Source organism: Aquarana catesbeiana, linkage group LG03 (genome assembly GCF_042186555.1).
Source record: "Aquarana catesbeiana isolate 2022-GZ linkage group LG03, ASM4218655v1, whole genome shotgun sequence".
NCBI classification, from domain to species: Eukaryota; Metazoa; Chordata; class Amphibia; order Anura; family Ranidae; genus Aquarana; species Aquarana catesbeiana.
Window position 1 is genome coordinate 730921157 of NC_133326.1, and position 18322 is coordinate 730939478.

An 18322-nucleotide genomic window follows, 5' to 3' on the forward strand; every position below is an offset into this window, starting at 1 on the left:
AGCTTGGGTTGTTCCTGTCTGCTGCCCAGCTTGGGTTGTTCCTGTCTGCTGCCCAGCTTGGGTTGTTCCTGTCTGCTGCCCAGCTTGGGTTGTTCCTGTCTGCTGCCCAGCTTGGGTTGTTCCTGTCTGCTGCCCAGCTTGGGTTGTTCCTGTCTGCTGCCCAGCTTGGGTTGTTCCTGTCTGCTGCCCAGCTTGGGTTGTTCCTGTCTGCTGCCCAGCTTGGGTTGTTCCTGTCTGCTGCCCAGCTTGGGTTGTTCCTGTCTGCTGCCCAGCTTGGGTTGTTCCTGTCTGCTGCCCAGCTTGGGTTGTTCCTGTCTGCTGCCCAGCTTGGGTTGTTCCTGTCTGCTGCCCAGCTTGGGTTGTTCCTGTCTGCTGCCCAGCTTGGGTTGTTCCTGTCTGCTGCCCAGCTTGGGTTGTTCCTGTCTGCTGCCCAGCTTGGGTTGTTCCTGTCTGCTGCCCAGCTTGGGTTGTTCCTGTCCGCTGCCCAGCCTGATGTGCCCACTGCCCAGCTGGACACCATGGACTTTCCCCAGCAATGGCTAGTTGGAGCGTCCGGAGGTCGCTCCTTTTGAGGGGGGTACTGTCAGGAAATGTTCCATCCGCTGGTAAGACCTGTTATTTGGCATGCAGTACTGAGGTCCACCAGCAGGTGTCTCCTGGCAGTTTGGAACTGTCAGGAGAGTTTTTCCCTGTTAATAATATATCATCTTTGGGCCGCAGTACTGGCGTCCACCAGCGGATGGATCCTGGCAGTGTGGAGCAGACAGTACCTCCTACAATCAGGTGTCACTTGAGGCCAATCATAGGCCTATAAATACCCGGCAAACATTCACATGTTTGCCTTGATTTCTTCATTGCCTCCTGACCTGCTAGCAATCTGATCCTGTGCTCTGAACCTGATCCTGTCCCGGACCCTATCCTGTCCCACCTGTTACCTTGTATCCCTGCCTGCAGTCTGACCCATCCATCCTCTCCCTGTCCTGTGTTCCTTACCCCATCGGCTGACCTCCCTGTGTATGACCTTGGCCTGGCTTACGGTTATGTCTCTGGAACATCCCTTGTCCATCTGCTGATCTGCTGTGTATGACCCTGGCCTGGCTATTGTTTATGAACCTGGTATTTTGCATTTATCTATCTGTTGTTGTTTGTGGGTCTCTGTCTGTGGTTGGTTATTGCACTGTGTCATATTGGAGTTGATTATATTACTCACTTTCTTTAATAAATTATTATATTTTCACTTATATACGTTTGGGTGTCCTCTGTCGCAGATCACACGGTTCTGGTCACACCTGTTCATGACACGTGGGTTCCCCCCAGTCCATAACAGGCCCTTGTGGTCTGGTATGAATATTAAGGGGAACCCCGCACCAAAATAAAAAAAAATGGCATGGGGGTCCCCCCAAAATCCATACCAGACCCTTATCCAAGCACACAACCTGGCAGGCCGCAGGAAAAGGGGGGAACGAGAGAGCACCCTACCCCTCCTAAACTGTACTAGGCCACATGCCCTCAACATGGGGAGGGTGCTTTGGGTCCCCCCCAAAGCACCTTTTCCCCATGTTAATGGGGGTCTGTGAGTGGGGGGCTTATCAGAATCTGGAAGCCCCCTTTAATAAGGGGGCCCCCAGATCCCGCCCCCCCCATGTGAATGGGTAGGGGTACATAGTACCCCTACCATTTCACAAAAAAAGTGTCAAAAATGTAAAAATGATAGGAGAGAGTTTTTGACTATTCCTTTATTAAAAATAAAAGTGTCCTGCGATGTAAATCCATCGTCAATCACGGCACCGATGGTTTTGAAAAATAGAAAAAAAAATGGAAAAACCCTGCCTCGATGGGAGACGTCCCGCCGACTGCAGTCTTTTCGCAATGACCACTCTTAAATAGCCAAGGGCGGGGCCACCCGGTGGCATAACCAGGTGACCCCACACCCTATTGATGTCATGTGACATCAGAGGGGGGCAGGGTCAACCGTTTACCTCACCGGGTAGCCCCGCCCTTGGCTATTTAACCACTTAAGGACCAGCCTCGTTTTGGATTTTAGGTGTTTACATGTTTAAAACAGTTTTTTTTGCTAGAAAATGACTTAGAACCCCCAAATATTATATATTGGTTTTTTTCTAACACCCTTGAGAATAAAATGGCGGTCATTGCAATACTTTTTTTTGCACCGTATTTGCGCAGCGGTCTTACAAGCGCACTTTTTTTGGAAAAAATGCACTTTTTTGAATAAAAAAATAAGACAACAGTAAAGTTAGCCCAATTTTTTTTTATATTGTGAAAGATAATGTTAGGCCAAGTAAATTGATACCCAACATGTCACGCTTCAAAATTGGGGACAAGGCGTTTTGGGCAGACCCCAAAGCACCCTCTCCATGTTGAGGGCATGTGGCCTGGTACGGTTCAGGAGGGGGGCGCTCTCTTGTCCCCCCTTTTCCTTCGGCCAGCCAGGTTGCATGCTCGGATAAGGGTCTGGTATGGATTTTGGGGGGACCCCCCACGCCATTTTGTTTTTTTTTTAATTTTGGCACTGTTTTTTTTCAGTGATTTTTATGTATATTGCTGGGTTCCGGCAATACATTACAGCCACAAGCACTTTTAAATGACATTTTTTCCTTTAGAAATGTCATTTTGCTGCTCTCATTGATTACACTATATAAGGCCACTATGTAAGCAGCCTTATATAGTGTGGGGCGTGGACTTAGCCCCCTGAGCCATGATTGGACAATTATGGCTCTCTCAGCAGATCATGCTGTGATTGACCAAAGCTTGCAGGTCAGGTGCATGCTTTGGCCAATCATAGGACGCCAATGCACTGCAATCTCGCAGTGCATTATGGGTAATTTCGTGGCACTTGAATTTTTGCACAAACGCCCCATAATGTTCGCTGTTCGATGAACGGGCGAACACCCGATGTTCGAGTTAAACTTACGTTCAACTCGAACATCAGGCTCATCCCTACTATCAACACACATAGATATATTAATACATTGTTACAGATTGTGAACGATTGTTACATCCGAAGCATTTCTATTTCTAAAGAATCTTCATCAGGAAAAGATGGGAGGTCAGTCTGCAATACAGATGTCAGAAAAACACTCACAATTGTAAAACACAAGTGCTTGACATAAATCGTAACAGTAACCTCCATGATATACGTCGGCAGAATGGCACGGGCAGGCAAATGGGCGTACCTGTACGTCCCTGTGAATTTGCCGCCGCGCGCCCACCGCATGCCTCGGGAGTGTGCTCGCGGGTCCCGGGAACTCGATGTTTGCCGGCAGCCCGTGATTGTGAGACCGAGAGGCAGAATGGGGAGATGCCTATGTAAACAAGGCATTTTCCTGTTCTGCCTACTGATGGGACAGGGATCTACTGCTCCCTGTGATTGGGAACAGTGATAGCTGTCATGTCACTGGTAGTCCATCCCCCCCACAGTTAGAATCACTCACTAGGACACACTTAACCCCTTGATCGCCCCTAGTGTTTAACCCCTTTCCTGCCAGTGACATTTTTACAGTAATCAGTGCAATATACGGTTATTGAAATTTGTTTTTTTCTAAAAAATTGGGATATTTATTATAGCGAAAAGTACAAAATATTGTGTTTTCTCTTCAAAATTGTCGCTCTTCTTTTGTTTATAGCGCAAAAAATAAAAACCGCAGAGGTGATCAAATACTACCAAAAGAAAGCTCTTTTTTGTGGGGAAAAAATTACATCAATTTTGTTTGGGTACAGCGTCGCACGACCACACAATTGTCAGTTAAAGCGACACAGTGCCGAATCACAAAAAATGGTCCGGACATTGGGCAGCCAATTCTTCCGGGGCAGAAGTGGTTAAAATGGAAACTACCGTATCCATAGGTTGCTGGGGACCCACACAGCGAGCAGATGGTGTCCCTTCCCTCCCTCTAGGCTCCTGTTACTTTCCTCTTCAGGGCCTCTCTTGCAGCAAATGGCTCATGCTGTGCTCAAATATTTCAGCAGACTCCTCTATCATAGTTGGCAGGGCAATAGAAGTGTCCCTGATCACCTCCATACCAGTCACAGTGTCCCTGATCACCACCATACCAGTCACAGTGTCCCTGATCACCACCACACCAGTCACAGTGTCCCTGATCACCACCACACCAGTCACAGTGTCCCTGATCACCACCACACCAGTCACAGTGTCCCTGATCACCATCACACCAGTCACAGTGTCCCTGATCACCACCACACCAGTCAGAGTGTCCCTGATCACCACCACACCAGTCAGAGTGTCCCTGATCACCACCACACCAGTCAGAGTGTCCCTGATCACCACCACACCAGTCAGAGTGTCCCTGATCACCACCATACCAGTCACAGTGTCCCTGATCACCATCACACCAGTCACAGTGTCCCTGATCACCATCACACCAGTCACAGTGTCCCTGATCACCACCATACCAGTCACAGTGTCCCTGATCACCACACCAGTCACAGTGTCCCCGATCACCATCACACCAGTCTAGTGTCACCATAAGGGCTTGTTCACATGTGCGATGCTCTTTGGAGAGCACTCTGTGTGTAAAAGGGGTTGTGATGTGGTGATCAGGGACACTGTGACAGGTGTGGTGGTGATCAGGGACACTGAGGAATATAACCACCCGGGACCACCCCAATACTCTGCCCCCCCCCGCGGCAGAAATAACCAGAATTGGTGTTTTCCCAGGGATTCACAGGCTGTCAAACGGCACAGGATAGGGACAGAGACTCACTACTGTCTGATGCATCCCCACATAGGGTTGATGTCTCCGATGTACCATTCATTACAACTTTTTCGGTGCAGCATCGAAGCATCAAACAACTGATACAAAAACACTGGCATGTGTTGGGCAGTGACCAAGTTCTTGGCACTGTCTTACCAGCTATACCTAGAGTCGTTTTCAGGGGAGCAGCCTCCCTTGGGAGTAAAATAGCTCCCTCTGTTCAAGACCCCCCACGGGAGAACAGATGTTTCCTTCGGAACCTTACTGGTTACTATAGATGTGGGAAATGCCAAGTCTGCTCTCTGAATGCCAGTAGAGAAAGGCGGATCACCACGTTCACATCCACCAGTACCTTGCGATCTTATGAGATCGAACCCTTCATCACATGCACCTTTGAAGGGGTGGTCTATCTTTTACAATGCCCTTGCGGGCTACAATACGTGGGGAGGACCAAAAGGGTATTACGTGTTTGTTTGAACGAAAATATAGGGAACATAAGGAGAGGTTATGATAAACACCCAGTCTCCAGACATTACGATCAAGTACACAAAAGGGACCCCTCCAACACACTTTACGTGGGGATTGACAAATACAGACGAGGCAGTCTGTTGGTTAGGGAGATCTCTAAGCAAGAGATGTCCTGGATCCATAGACTTAAAACTTATGTCCCATTTGGCACGAACATCAACACAGATGTGAATGCTTTTATCAATAATGCCTGATGAGGGTCAGTATGCTACCCCTCACTATTCCTATTTCTATAAGTTTTTTTGGGCCGTTTTAGCATTCAAATGCCTTGTAGTAGTTTTTGTGGAGGTACTGTAACTGTATTTTGGAAGTGAGCATTATGCCAGAGGTACTTTATGTGAGGGCTTCTGCTCTGAGTCTCCATTTTTGCCCAATGGGTGGGTGGGGGCTGTTGGCGACCCCTAGCACTAATTCTGTGGTCTACTTGGCCCCTTACCTATATATATGTATGTGTATGTATATTTTTTTTACCTCTTTTAATATTTTTCAATCAATACTGTTTGTTCATTTTTTTTAATTTTTTAATCTTTATTTTTCATGTGTGGGCATTAGGCCCAGACATGCTCACACTGATTAGGGTTATGAATGAATCATCTCTGGATATCTATGCTTTGATGTCCATGGAGATCTTAGATTCCTTGCCTTTATTTTAATTTTAGTTTGCAATTTATTTTCATTACGATTTGCCACGGATCTGACTATTGAATTGCTTATAATAACCTATATGGCCACCGGGTGGCTCTTGCTCCTCCCGAGTGTGTCCCCCTGGGCCTTTACATGGCACTTCCGGCTTTGATGCAAACCACAACGGCTGCCGTCATCGCCTGGTTTATGGCTCTGTCGGTGTTTGCCCTCCATCCAGACCTTAGTTACACACTGGGTACATTCAGTTTTGCTCCTGCTTCTCTGAGCAGGTACATAAACTTGGACGGTTTTACTAATCTTTTTTATTTTATTTCATTTATTTTTTTTACGTATATTTGCAGGCCACTGGTGTTCAACAGTGGCTGTTTGTGTCTTTCACATAACGACACAGATTTGTTTCAATTCATTTATTGCCCGATCGTGGCATTATTTTGTCACGTTACTCGCATTTATTTTATGTTTTCCTGGTCTCTGACCCTACAGTCTGTTTTCAGATCAGGCAGGCTCTGTCCTCTCTGTTTGATGGATTCGATCCTTACTTACTGTGGGTGCACCTGCACATTCGGAGCCATTCATTGTCTAGGACTCAGGCATATTGCGCATGTCCGCCGATGTAATAGAACTCAGAGCGAGGCTTGGCTAGGTTGTTGTGCTATAAAGGGAGGTGACGCAGCGCGCCGCCCGTGCCCCTGGATGACGTAACTCTATTATGAAATGCCGCGTAGGGCGGAGCGACGCGTTTGAGTCATCTCTCATCGCTGTTGTGGTTACCAGCAGGACGGGTTGTCTGTGAGCTTCCGGCTGGCGCTCCAGACATTTTTAGGCGCTTACTTTATACTACCAGCATGTGAGTGCATTCTTTTTGTTTACATATTTTAATAAAGGTTAATGGTTTTACACTATTGGATGAATACCTCCTCTAGGGCAATAATGTCCTTGTTGTGGCACTACATTCCAAGGCTCCTGGTTCATCGGTTGTGATCCGGATTATCATCCTTCTAAACGGCTTTCTCTGATCCTCTGTAGCGGGGGATCATGAGTTTCTGGTAAGCGCCCATTGTTTACCTATGGTTGTGGATCAAGCACTCTTGTCTATATACAGCAGAAATCACAGTTTATATGGACTTTTTTTATTTATCACATTGGTGATTTATTTTTATGCACATGGACTTATGTTTATTATTGGTACTATTTCACATCAAGCAATGTATATTTGATGGACTGTTACTTTGTCATCACTTGCATCTACTCTGCCTAATTTGTTCATTCACATACTTTAGGAATCATTGTGGATTGGTGATCATATGCATGGTCATGAGTCCTTTTTAGCGCAATTCCAATTTTTTCTAATTCTATTTTCACTGTGTTTATGTTGCATAGAGGAATTGCAGCTTATTATTGAGTTTTTTTGTACACTTCACCTAAGCGCAGCTTCTTCCCCTTTTTTTTCCTAATTAATTTGGAGAGGCTGGGAGGGTGGCAAATTCATCACAATCTCTAAAGTATAAAATTGAGATCTGCGAGCAAATTGTTGTCATATCTGAGGGGTCCTGTCTATGTTGGGGGTATGCACCCCTGTGCCTTTAATGAGGGGTGGGCTCCCTCCAGGCTCACCTGCCTTCTGCCTATTTATTATAATGCATGTGCTTCCACTGTGAAGGCTCTTAAATTAGATGAGTTCTGACTACAGAAAATATTGGGGTGCCTTGATGGAACTCTGTAGATTACTTGTGTATTTCAGATGTGTGCAAACTAAACCCCTCTCTTTCCATCACCCCTCTTCTCCACTCTGCATATATCACCCTCCCTCCTGTCCTCTCCCTAATACTGCTCCTACCAACTCTTTCACTCCCACATTACTTCCCTCATTTCGGATTTTTTCTACTCAAATTTTGTTTGTCGGAAATACGAGGGAAAATGTCCGATGGAGCCTACACACGGTCGGAATTTCCGACAACAAGCTCCCATCGAACATTTCCTGTCGGAAAATCTGACTGTGTGTACGGGGCATAACAATAACTTACAAAGCCATCCACAACTTGGCCCCCAGCTACATCACTAAGTCTCAAAATATCAACCAAACCGTTCTCTTTGTTCCTCGCAAGACCTCCTGCTCTCTAACTCCCTCATCACCTCCTCCCACGTTCACCTCCAGGACTTCTCCCGAGCCTCTCCTATCCTCAGGAACTCGCTACCCACATCGGTCCGACTTTCTCCTACTCTGTCAACTTTCAGACGATCCCTGAAAACTCATCTCTTCAGAGAGGCCTATCCTGTCCTCACCTAACAACTGTACATTTATTTTCTCCATCAGCCCATCCCCCACAGTTATTGCCTTTTGTATCTCTTGACCCTCCCTCTTAGATTCTAAGCTCTAACGATCAGGGCTCTAATTCCTCCTGTATTACACTGTAATGTCTGCCTTCATGTTGTAAAGCACTGCGTAAACTGTCGGCTCTATATAAACCCCGTATAATAATAATAATAATTTCATAGAGAAGAATATTTATTTCACATTAACATTTTATTTCCTAATTCTCCCCCATCACCAGGACACATCTAGTGATTATAATACAACATCACATGATACATTATATTAGGATCCATTATAAAAGTCATCCCATAGAATTCTATTGGTGATCCATTCTATGGGGACACATTATATTGGGGACACATTCCAGTTCTAGTAATCATACATTATTATAGTGATATCATTATATTAGTGATAAATCCCATTATTTCTTTCATTAGTAAATCTCGGGATCATTTCTTCATATATTTCCTCTGAGATTTTTCCATCAATTTTCATCTCTTTCTATTTGTAGATCTATTATTTATTTATATTTCTTCACACAATAAAATAATCAATAGAATAAACTCATTGTAAATGTATTAATAATAAGGAATGAGACCGTCTACACATTATAAACCTATAGAAAGATAGATTTGTTCTTAAAGGGCCAGTACACCTCTATCTATACTTTCCACATTGGGTCCCTCGGCAGCCATTTCCCTACTATGACATCACAGCTCGGACACAGACAATAAGTCATATTACACTCTGTGCTCTCTGTCTCTCAGCTTCGGCACTCTATACAATTCTTCACCGTCCCATCTCACTATACACAATGCTCGTGTACTGGGAGGAGCCATTAGAACGAATGCCCCGCCCATTCTATAGGTGACACAGGAGCCGTACACACCCACTTATACTTTCCTTTTGTTGTTCCTCCATCTAAGTTCTCACTAAGTCCCCATTTTCCCGGGTATTGAGGAATCATGTGATCTTCTCCCACCATGCAGTGATCAGACCTGAGCGGCCAATCACAGGACTTACATACTGTCACATGATGGAGGGGTGACATCATCAGTCCTGTGTAAGCTCCGACATAACCCACCATGTATCTTACACAGGTGAGGACTCAGGGATCTGACAAGGATTGAAGGGGGGCTATGAAAGGGGATAGAAGAGGATGGGGGGAGGGGCTGTGACTGCCTTAAGTGAGCATGTAGCATGTAGTGTGATTTTACAGCATTTTTTTGCCACGATTTTTGTTTTGCATTTTTTAATCTACCCAACAACAAATTTACCAAGATAAAAAAAACGCAAAACACAAAGCGCGGCAAAAACGAGGTAAAATGACATGTTCAAAACACAAAAAGCACTGCAGAGACACTCAAAAGCAACAGACATAGATGTGAATCAAACCTAAAAATTTCCCCTGACACTTTCCAAAAATGCAGAGGCACAAAAATGCATTGATGTGAACGTGTTCCATAGGGATCCATGTTAAAAAAAATGAAAAAACACATTGGAGTGAATGGAGCCTTCAACACAAAAAGGTTTTTGCTTTTTACGGTTCAATAGACTTCAATGGGGAAGCTGCAGAAAAGCATTTAGTGCGTTTTTATAGAGATTTTACTGCGATTTTTATTTTTAAATCTTCCCAAACAGCAAATTATCTAAAAAAATAGAATAAAAACCCCCAAAGGACACATTGCGGTAAAACACCTGCGTTAAGCACAGCAAAAAGCACATTAGAAAGTCTGAAAAGCAACCTGCATAGGTGTGAATGGAGCCTTAGTCTGGGATGAGACTTGTGGGATGCGGGAACCAGTGCGATTCCTGTGCGGGTTCCCTCATCACACCTCAATCACCGGACGTTCACACTGACATCTGAGAACCGCTGCGGGGGGTCAATGGAAAGTTAATGACACCCCCAGATCACTTCACAGATCGCAGTGCAAACGCTGAAATGGTGCAGGAATCGGATTGTATAGATGTGACACTCAATGTGATCCGATTCCAGTGAGGACCAAAAAAAGGGTCCGGAACCATTTTGGTGTGAATGTGATTTCAGTCACACAGTTTGTACGGCTGAATTCACATCACACAGACATGACATGTGATCTGCACAGCAATGTGATCCCAGCCTTAGAGAGATTTCCTCTCACTTCCTGTCCTGGTGACAACAATACAAGGAGTGAGAGAAATCTGTACAGGGACACAGACATATAAACATCTGACAGGGGCTCTAAACCTTCCCCTTCCTTATTATACTAAACATATCATTCTTATTTCAGTCTGTGTTCATGTTGGAGAGTTCCCTCATTTCCTGTCTAGATAAATGTTGTCACCGGGACAGGAAGTGAGGGGAAATCTCTGTAATGGAGCCGCGGATAGAAGAAAAAAACCTGACAGGGGATCTAATCCTGACCCACTCTGCCTAAAAACAGTCTGGGCTCTCTGATCACATTTTTTTCTTCCAGTAATAAATCTCTAGATGACGTCTTCATAGATTTCCTCTCCGATTGTTCCATTTATTTCCATCTCTTTGTAGTATAGATTGTATGGAGGGGGAGGGGCAGAGAGGAGAGGTGACCCCATCCTATCCCATCACAGTGACCCCACCCCCCGCTATGTCTAATCATGGCTGCCCCCCCACACAGAGGGACCACATGTGGGGGAGGGGCAGGAGAAGGAGGGGGAGGGGCACAGAGGGAAGGGGGAGGGGGAGGAGATGGCTGATGTCAAATACTGTGAAAAAACACAGAAAGTATTATGTCAGATTGTCATGGGAGATAGATAGATAGATAGATAGATAGATAGATAGATAGATAGATAGATAGATAGATAGATAGATAGATAGATAGATAGATAGATAGATAGATTTATTTCTCACTGACCAATAGGAACATGTTATTGTTACTCCCATAATTGGACAGATATTCTACCCAATAAGAAATCTCACATTTATTTATAGTAGAAAAACTTGCAGGAAGCCCCGCCCACTGCTATATACTATTGGATGAATATTAAATGAATTCCCCTCCTTCATCTGACATCACCAGACTGTGGGCGGAGTTCTCACATCTCCCGCCTCCCCCCACATATCTTTATACAACCTCTCCATACACCTAACCCAGCATGGAGGGGCTCAGTGAAGGTGGTGGTGAAGGTGTGGAGATGTCGGATCGGGTCACACAGATCATAAAAGGAGATCCGCCCGGCCTCATAATCCAGATATATCCTGACTCTGTTACTGGAGAGATTGGTGGGTAAAAGGATCTTATTACGGTCATGTATCACAAAATACTTATTATTATACCTGTCCAATCCCCAGGACTTCTTATTATTTCCTATCAATTCTCTCCTGTCTATACTGGGGTAACACATCCCGACTCTCCATTCATCTGACCCCCCGACATCCACTTCCCAGTAATGTCTCCCTGAGGAGAAACTCTGACTGCTCAACACCTGAGAATACAGAAATCTCTCTGGTGTTTTGGGGTAATTCTGGTCTATATCTGACTTGGATACAGTTTTCCTGTCATCTGATATCTTTAGATAATTACCAGCTGTGTTTCCATCCAGTAATATGTCTGCAGCTCCCTGTATATAGAAGTATACATTTACCTCTGTTATTATATCAGATAAACCTGTGTGTAAGACCCCCGCCACATCCAGACCCCCTCCATCATGGAGGAGTTCCTCATGTCTCTCTCTGTCCTCATTATCTCCATCCTCAGTATCACACAAGTCACCTGTGTCTGATTCCTGTAAGACAGTCAGTGGATCCGTCATGTTACACAGCTCCTCAATGTGACGCATCTTCCTGGACAGCTCCTCCTTCTTTATTTCCAGATCCCGGATGGAGATGGAGATCCGCTCTGCCCTCCCGGAGATTTCCCTCAGGATTCTCTTTTCCAGGTCTTCCAGACGTCTCCTGAGATCTCTAAACAGGGCAGTGACTCTCTCGGTGTCACCAGCTGCTTCTTCTTCTACTTTCCTCCTGTGTTCCTGCAGACTCTGGACTCTTTCCTCCATCTCCTCTCTCTTTGTCAGAAGATTCTGCAGAACATTCCTCAGTGTCTCCTTCTTCTTCTCAGAAGCCTCATCCAGTGACTCCATCTCATGTCCTTTATGTTCTCCAATCACATAACAAGACATACAGGCACAGCTACCATCCTCAGTGCAGTAATACTCCAGGATCTTCTTATGGACGGAGCATTTCCTGCTCTCAATGGACAAGGTGGGGTCACATAAGATGTGTTCTGGGGACTTTTTGTGGACTCTCAGGTGTTTATCACACAGAGAAACCTCACAGAGCAGACAGGATCTAACAGCAGGTACAGGATAGTCCACACAGTAAGTACAGAAGACCCCGGACTCCTCTTGATCTGGCTGAGCTGACAGGAAAGTCTCTGCTATGTTACGTAGTTTCATGTTCTTCTGCAGTGCAGGACGATCCAGAAACTTCTCTCTGCATTCAGGACAGGAATATCCTCCAGACCCCCCCTGTGTATCCAGCACACGATCAATACAGACCCGGCAGAAGTTGTGTCCACATTTCAGGGTTACAGGATCGGTATAAATGTTCAGACAGATGGAACATTCCAGCTCAGCTCTCAGATCACCAGACGCCATCACTGACAGCAGAAGAGAAACTAAACTGAAAGTCTCTGACACCGGAGAGGAATGTGGATGGGGGAGGGGTGACATCCTCCTACACAGGGTGAGGCTGGATGAATATTATAGGACACGGAGATCAGAGTACAGAAGGGAGAAGATTAGTTTTGTAGTAGTAATGATAATTATACCTCCCAACATTAGAAGAGAGAAAGAGGGAAAGACGGATGTGGAGAAGACATGCGGAGCACTAAGTACAATGACATGAAAAGTGGAGATGACTACATCATGATGAAAAGGAAATTGGTTATATAACCACCTGACCTCCGGAAGATTTACCCCCTTCATGATCAGGCCATTTTTTTGCGATACGGTACTGCGTTCAACTCACAATTGCGCAGTCATGTAACACTGTACATAAATTCTATATATATCATTTATTCCCACAAATAGAGATTTCTTCTGGTGGTATTTGATCACTTCTGCATTTTTTTGCGCTTTAAAAACAAAAATAAACAAGTTTGAATAAAATATATTTGTGTGTACAGTGTGCTGCTTTTACTAAGGAATGTAATTTGCAGGGAACAAAAACCAGCACATCCCCCGCTGACAGGACAGAGCTCTGCATTGTTTACATAGACGGGGATCTGTCCTGTCGTCCTCCTCGCTGATCAGCGGGTGCCGGTGGTCATCTATTGGCTGGCACTCACTGATCAGCTTGTGATTTTAGTAATCACAGCACAAGCGGTGTGCGCACCCCCCATGTGCACATGCCCCCTAGAGCAGAATCACGTACTCTCCGGTATCACCCCGCTTTGTAGTATATTGTGGAGTAGATCTTGGACCTCCTTGCACAGGGTTGGGGGAATGTGACAGCACCGCTCCCAAATGAATGGAGCATGCCCTGTGTGAATTGGGTAGTCAGTGGCTTTGGTGAACCCGTAGTCTTCTGGACCATTGGCAAATACTAGTAGAAAAGTGTAAACAAATAATTTTGCACAGCTCGCAAACTTAGCAGCTGACACACCAAATTGGATAAATGGCAAACATAAACAAAAACAAAAAGTGTAGCTCTAAAAAGTGATGTGCCAAAGACAGTATAGACAATGAGTCCAGATGGCACTAAAAAACCTCAAAAAATGAATAAAATAATTATGGCAAATTTATATATATATATATATGTATATATATATATATATATATGTATATATATATATATATATATGTATATATATATATATATATATATGTATATATATATATATATACTGTATATCAATTGAAGTCCATACAGATAATAGTGAAAAAAAGGAAAAAAAGAAAAAAACTCGATGTCTATATAGTCCCAGTCTATATGATTGAGGATGTAAACTCATCAGTGAAAAACTCGAGTGTGAGGAATAATTTCCAAAGGCTGGGATGTGTGATTGTGACAAAACCACCACCATGTGAAGAGGAGGCTTACCAGATTGTTTGGACATGCCAGAGCATATGTTCTGCTTTCCAAACAGGCTTGTATTGAGGTGGATGGACTCTGGAGCTGTCAGTATCCTAGGACAGAGATTCCCAATTCTCGGCCAGGTGGAAGCATATGGACTATAACATCTCATACGGACCGATGCTCAGAAATCCACAGATGTGTAGAGGGTGACAAAGGAGAAAACGAAAGGGGACCACATAGTGTAATTCCGTAAGTAAAAAATGAAGTTTAATAAAAGTAGGAACACTCACATGATTGAAGGTAAAACAGCGCTTGCATAGAATCGATTAGCAGCAGTGGAGACCCTCCTGATGCGTTTCGTCTGGGGTGTCCCTCCACTGCTGCCCTCCACAAATTTATAAAGAATATGACCCCCTTAATGAGAGCCAAGCCCACAAGCATTTGCAGCGTGTGTAACAAGTACTTCCGGTTCGGTGAAAATGGCGCCCCAGTGTGCGCTCCACAGCACGCACTGAACAATGTGAAGGTGCGCTCCAAGGTTCATATCTACCCGTTGAGAGGAAACAATACTAGAAAAGGGGGCGGTTCAACGTGGACTCGACCTCACCGATGCGAACTGCGAACCCATAGGCGTGTGCGTGACCAAAAAGGGGCCGGTTAGAAGAATGGCGCATCAGCGTGCGTACCGCGCCATAAACTGGCGTGCGTTCCGCATCGTGAATGGCGCATCAGCGTGCGTAACACACCATGAAATGATTATACAAACATCCGCATCAGCGTGATGAGGTCACACGCGCGGACGTGTTAACAGGCGCGCGCGTGACTGCATACGTGTACGTACTGCAAACCGGAAACAGGAAACGCTGGGAATAACATTGCAGCAATCAGGGGGACATGCAATCGTAAAGTACAAGAACAAGAATGAAATTGAATTAAATGTAAAAAAGGAATGAAAAGTAAAAATAAGATTTATAGAAAAAAAGAAGAAAAGAATGACACATAAATGTCATCCTTAGTGTCACCAAAGAATAATTGTTTTAATAAAAAACATATATTACCAAAAAAAAAATGTTATTATTAAAATATGGAAGTAAAAATGAGCCCTGTTATGTCGACTCAGTTGCAAAAATAGTTGTTGTATAAAAAGCCGCCAACTAAACGTAACAGAACTTCAATTTTCTGTCTTCTATATGGAAGTATTCAGTATAACTACTCTTACCTCACCGAAGGAATTATAGCCAACAGTGATAGGCTTAGGGTAGATATGAAATAAGTTATGTGTAACCTCTCATGAAATGGACTCTCATGTGGGATCATATGTACATATGACACAACAATATCTCAACGTTACAAACAAAAAACGTTTCAAACAAAAAAGACAGAGAAAAGGGATGGGAGTGTAATAAACAATGTAAAAAATGAAAAATGAGTTTGTCAGGCTTTACTAATGAATGAATTGATGTCCCAGTCTATATTCATACCAAAAGGAGAATAGGAACGTAGCTCATAAATCCAGTAGGTCTCGAATTGTGAGACCCCTCTAATTTTAGACCCTCCCCTCCAAGGGGCCATGTACCTGTCAATTACCAAAAATGTGTTCCCTTTGGGGTTCCGATCATGATGTAACTTATAGTGTCTGGGTACGGTGTGTTTCGTGTCACCACTCTTAATGTGTTCCTCAACTCTAACAGAAAATGTGCGGATGGTGTGACCCACCTACTGCTATCCGCAAGGGCAGGTGATTAAATAAACTATGTAGTGAGTGGCACAGGTACAAAAATGTTTACTAGAATATTGCTTGTTGGTGACGGAAGATCTAAAGACAACTACCCTACGTCCTACTCCTGAATTGTGCTGACACACTGCGCATTTTCTGCAAGGGAAAAAGCCAGTCAGTTCATGAAAAAACGACGGGCATGAAGGGGGATTGATAATGTTCGGAGCTATTCTACTTTGTAAAGTGGGCACTCCTCTGAAGACAACTTTGGCTTGGTCAGGTAGAGATGAGCTAAGGATACAATCATTTTTGAGAATATTCCAGTGTTGAGCAAAAATGGCTTTGATCTGGTGATACTGGGTGGAAAACGAGGTCATCATAGCCCACCTAAAGCTATTATTGGTATCACGTTTGGGCTTGATGGCCAATAGAGATTCTCTCTCCACTTCCATAGTATGTGAAAGTTCCCAGTCAACGTCCAAATGGCTGTATCCTTTATCCAATAAATGAGTTTTGAGTATATTGGCCTGTGCTTTGAAAGTTTCTATAATTGTACAGTTTCTACGTAACCGCAGGAATTGGCTACGTGGAACAGACCGGAGCCAAGACGGGTGATGGCAGCTATCTGTAGACCCCAGATCTCTCCATAAAGAGGACCTGTCACCCCTTATTACTGTCACATGGGATGTTTATATTCATTATAGACCCCAGATCTCTCCATAAAGAGGACCTGTCACCCCCTATTACTGTCACATGGGATGTTTACGTTCATTATAGACCCCAGATCTCTCCATAAAGAGGACCTGTCACCCCCTATTACTGTCACATGGGATGTTTACATTCATTATAGACCCCAGATCCCTCCATAAAGAGGACCTGTCATCTTCTATTACTGTCACATGGGATGTTTACATTCATTATAGACCCCGGATCTCTCAATAAAGAGGATCTGTCACCACCTATTACTGTCATGTGGGATGTTTATATTCATTGAAGACCCCAGATCTCTCCATAAAGAGGACCTGTCACCACCTATTACTGTCATGTGGGATGTTTATATTCATTGAAGACCCCAGATCTCTCCATAAAGAGGACCTGTCACCACCTATTACTGTCATGTGGGATGTTTATATTCATTGAAGACCCCAGATCTCTCCATAAAGAGGACCTGTCACCGCCTATTACTGTCACATGGGATGTGTACATTCATTATAGACCCCAGATCTCTCCATAAAGAGGACCTGTCACCTCCTATTACTGTCACATGGGATGTTTACATTCATTATAGACCCCAGATCTCTCCATAAAGAGGACCTGTCACCACCTATTACTGTCACATGGGATGTTTACATTCATTATAGACCCCAGATCTCTCCATAAAGAGGACCTGTCACTGTCTATTACTGTCACATGGGAAGTTTACATTAATTATAGACCCCAGATCTCTCCATAAAGAGTACCTGTCACCTCCTATTACTGTCACATGGGATGTTTACATTCATTATAGACCCCAGATCTCTCCATAAAGAGGACCTGTCACCTCCTATTACTGTCACATGGGATGTTTACATTCATTATAGACCCCAGATCTCTCCATAAAGAGGACCTGTCACTGCCTATTACTGTCACATGGGATGTTTACATTCATTATAGACCCCAGATCTCTCCATAAAGAGGACCTGTCACCTCCTATTACTGTCACATGGGATGTTTACATTCATTATAGACCCCACATCCCTCCATAAAGAGGACCTGTCACCATCTATTACTATCACAAGGGTTTTTTTTTTAAAGTGGGAAAAAAATAAATGAATAAATAAATAAAATAAATTAGAAAAAAAAATTCAAAGCGCCCCCGTCCCCGCGAGCTCACGCAGCAAAGAAAACGGCCACGTAATTTGCGCCCGCATATGTAAACGGTGTTCAAATCACACATGTGAGGGGAGGATGCTGACGTGACACGTCAGAGCGTGGGGAGGGGCCTGTCGACGGGGCTGGTGTGTGGGAGCTGAGGAGGGATGGTCGGACCGAGCAGTGAGGACGTAGTGCAGGGTGAGAGCCTGCAGAGGGTTTCACAGAGGAAGCCCTGGGACAGACCACCTCACTCTGCATCACTTCAGAGCTACTGCAGCCACTGGGAGAAGCTGGAGGCTAACGATCCCTCCATGTGGGAAGCTTGCCCCTGTGTAGCTGGGAGAATGTCTCTCCCCTTGTGAGATCCCCCCCCTGCAGCCCTTCTCACTCCCCATAAGCCATCCATAAGCCATCCGGAGCTGATATCAGCCTGAGCAAAGACAAGTAAAGATAAGAGGAATGGAGGAAGAGGGGGTGAACAGCCTATGCCTTAG

At 44.5% G+C, this 18322-nt stretch overlaps 1 pseudogene; it reads right to left on the minus strand.

The window, feature by feature from the left end:
• Positions 1–8405: 8405 nt before the first annotated feature.
• LOC141133814 (E3 ubiquitin-protein ligase TRIM21-like) lies at positions 8406–12977 on the minus strand (annotated as a pseudogene).
• Between the last annotated feature and the right edge of the window lie 5345 nt (positions 12978–18322).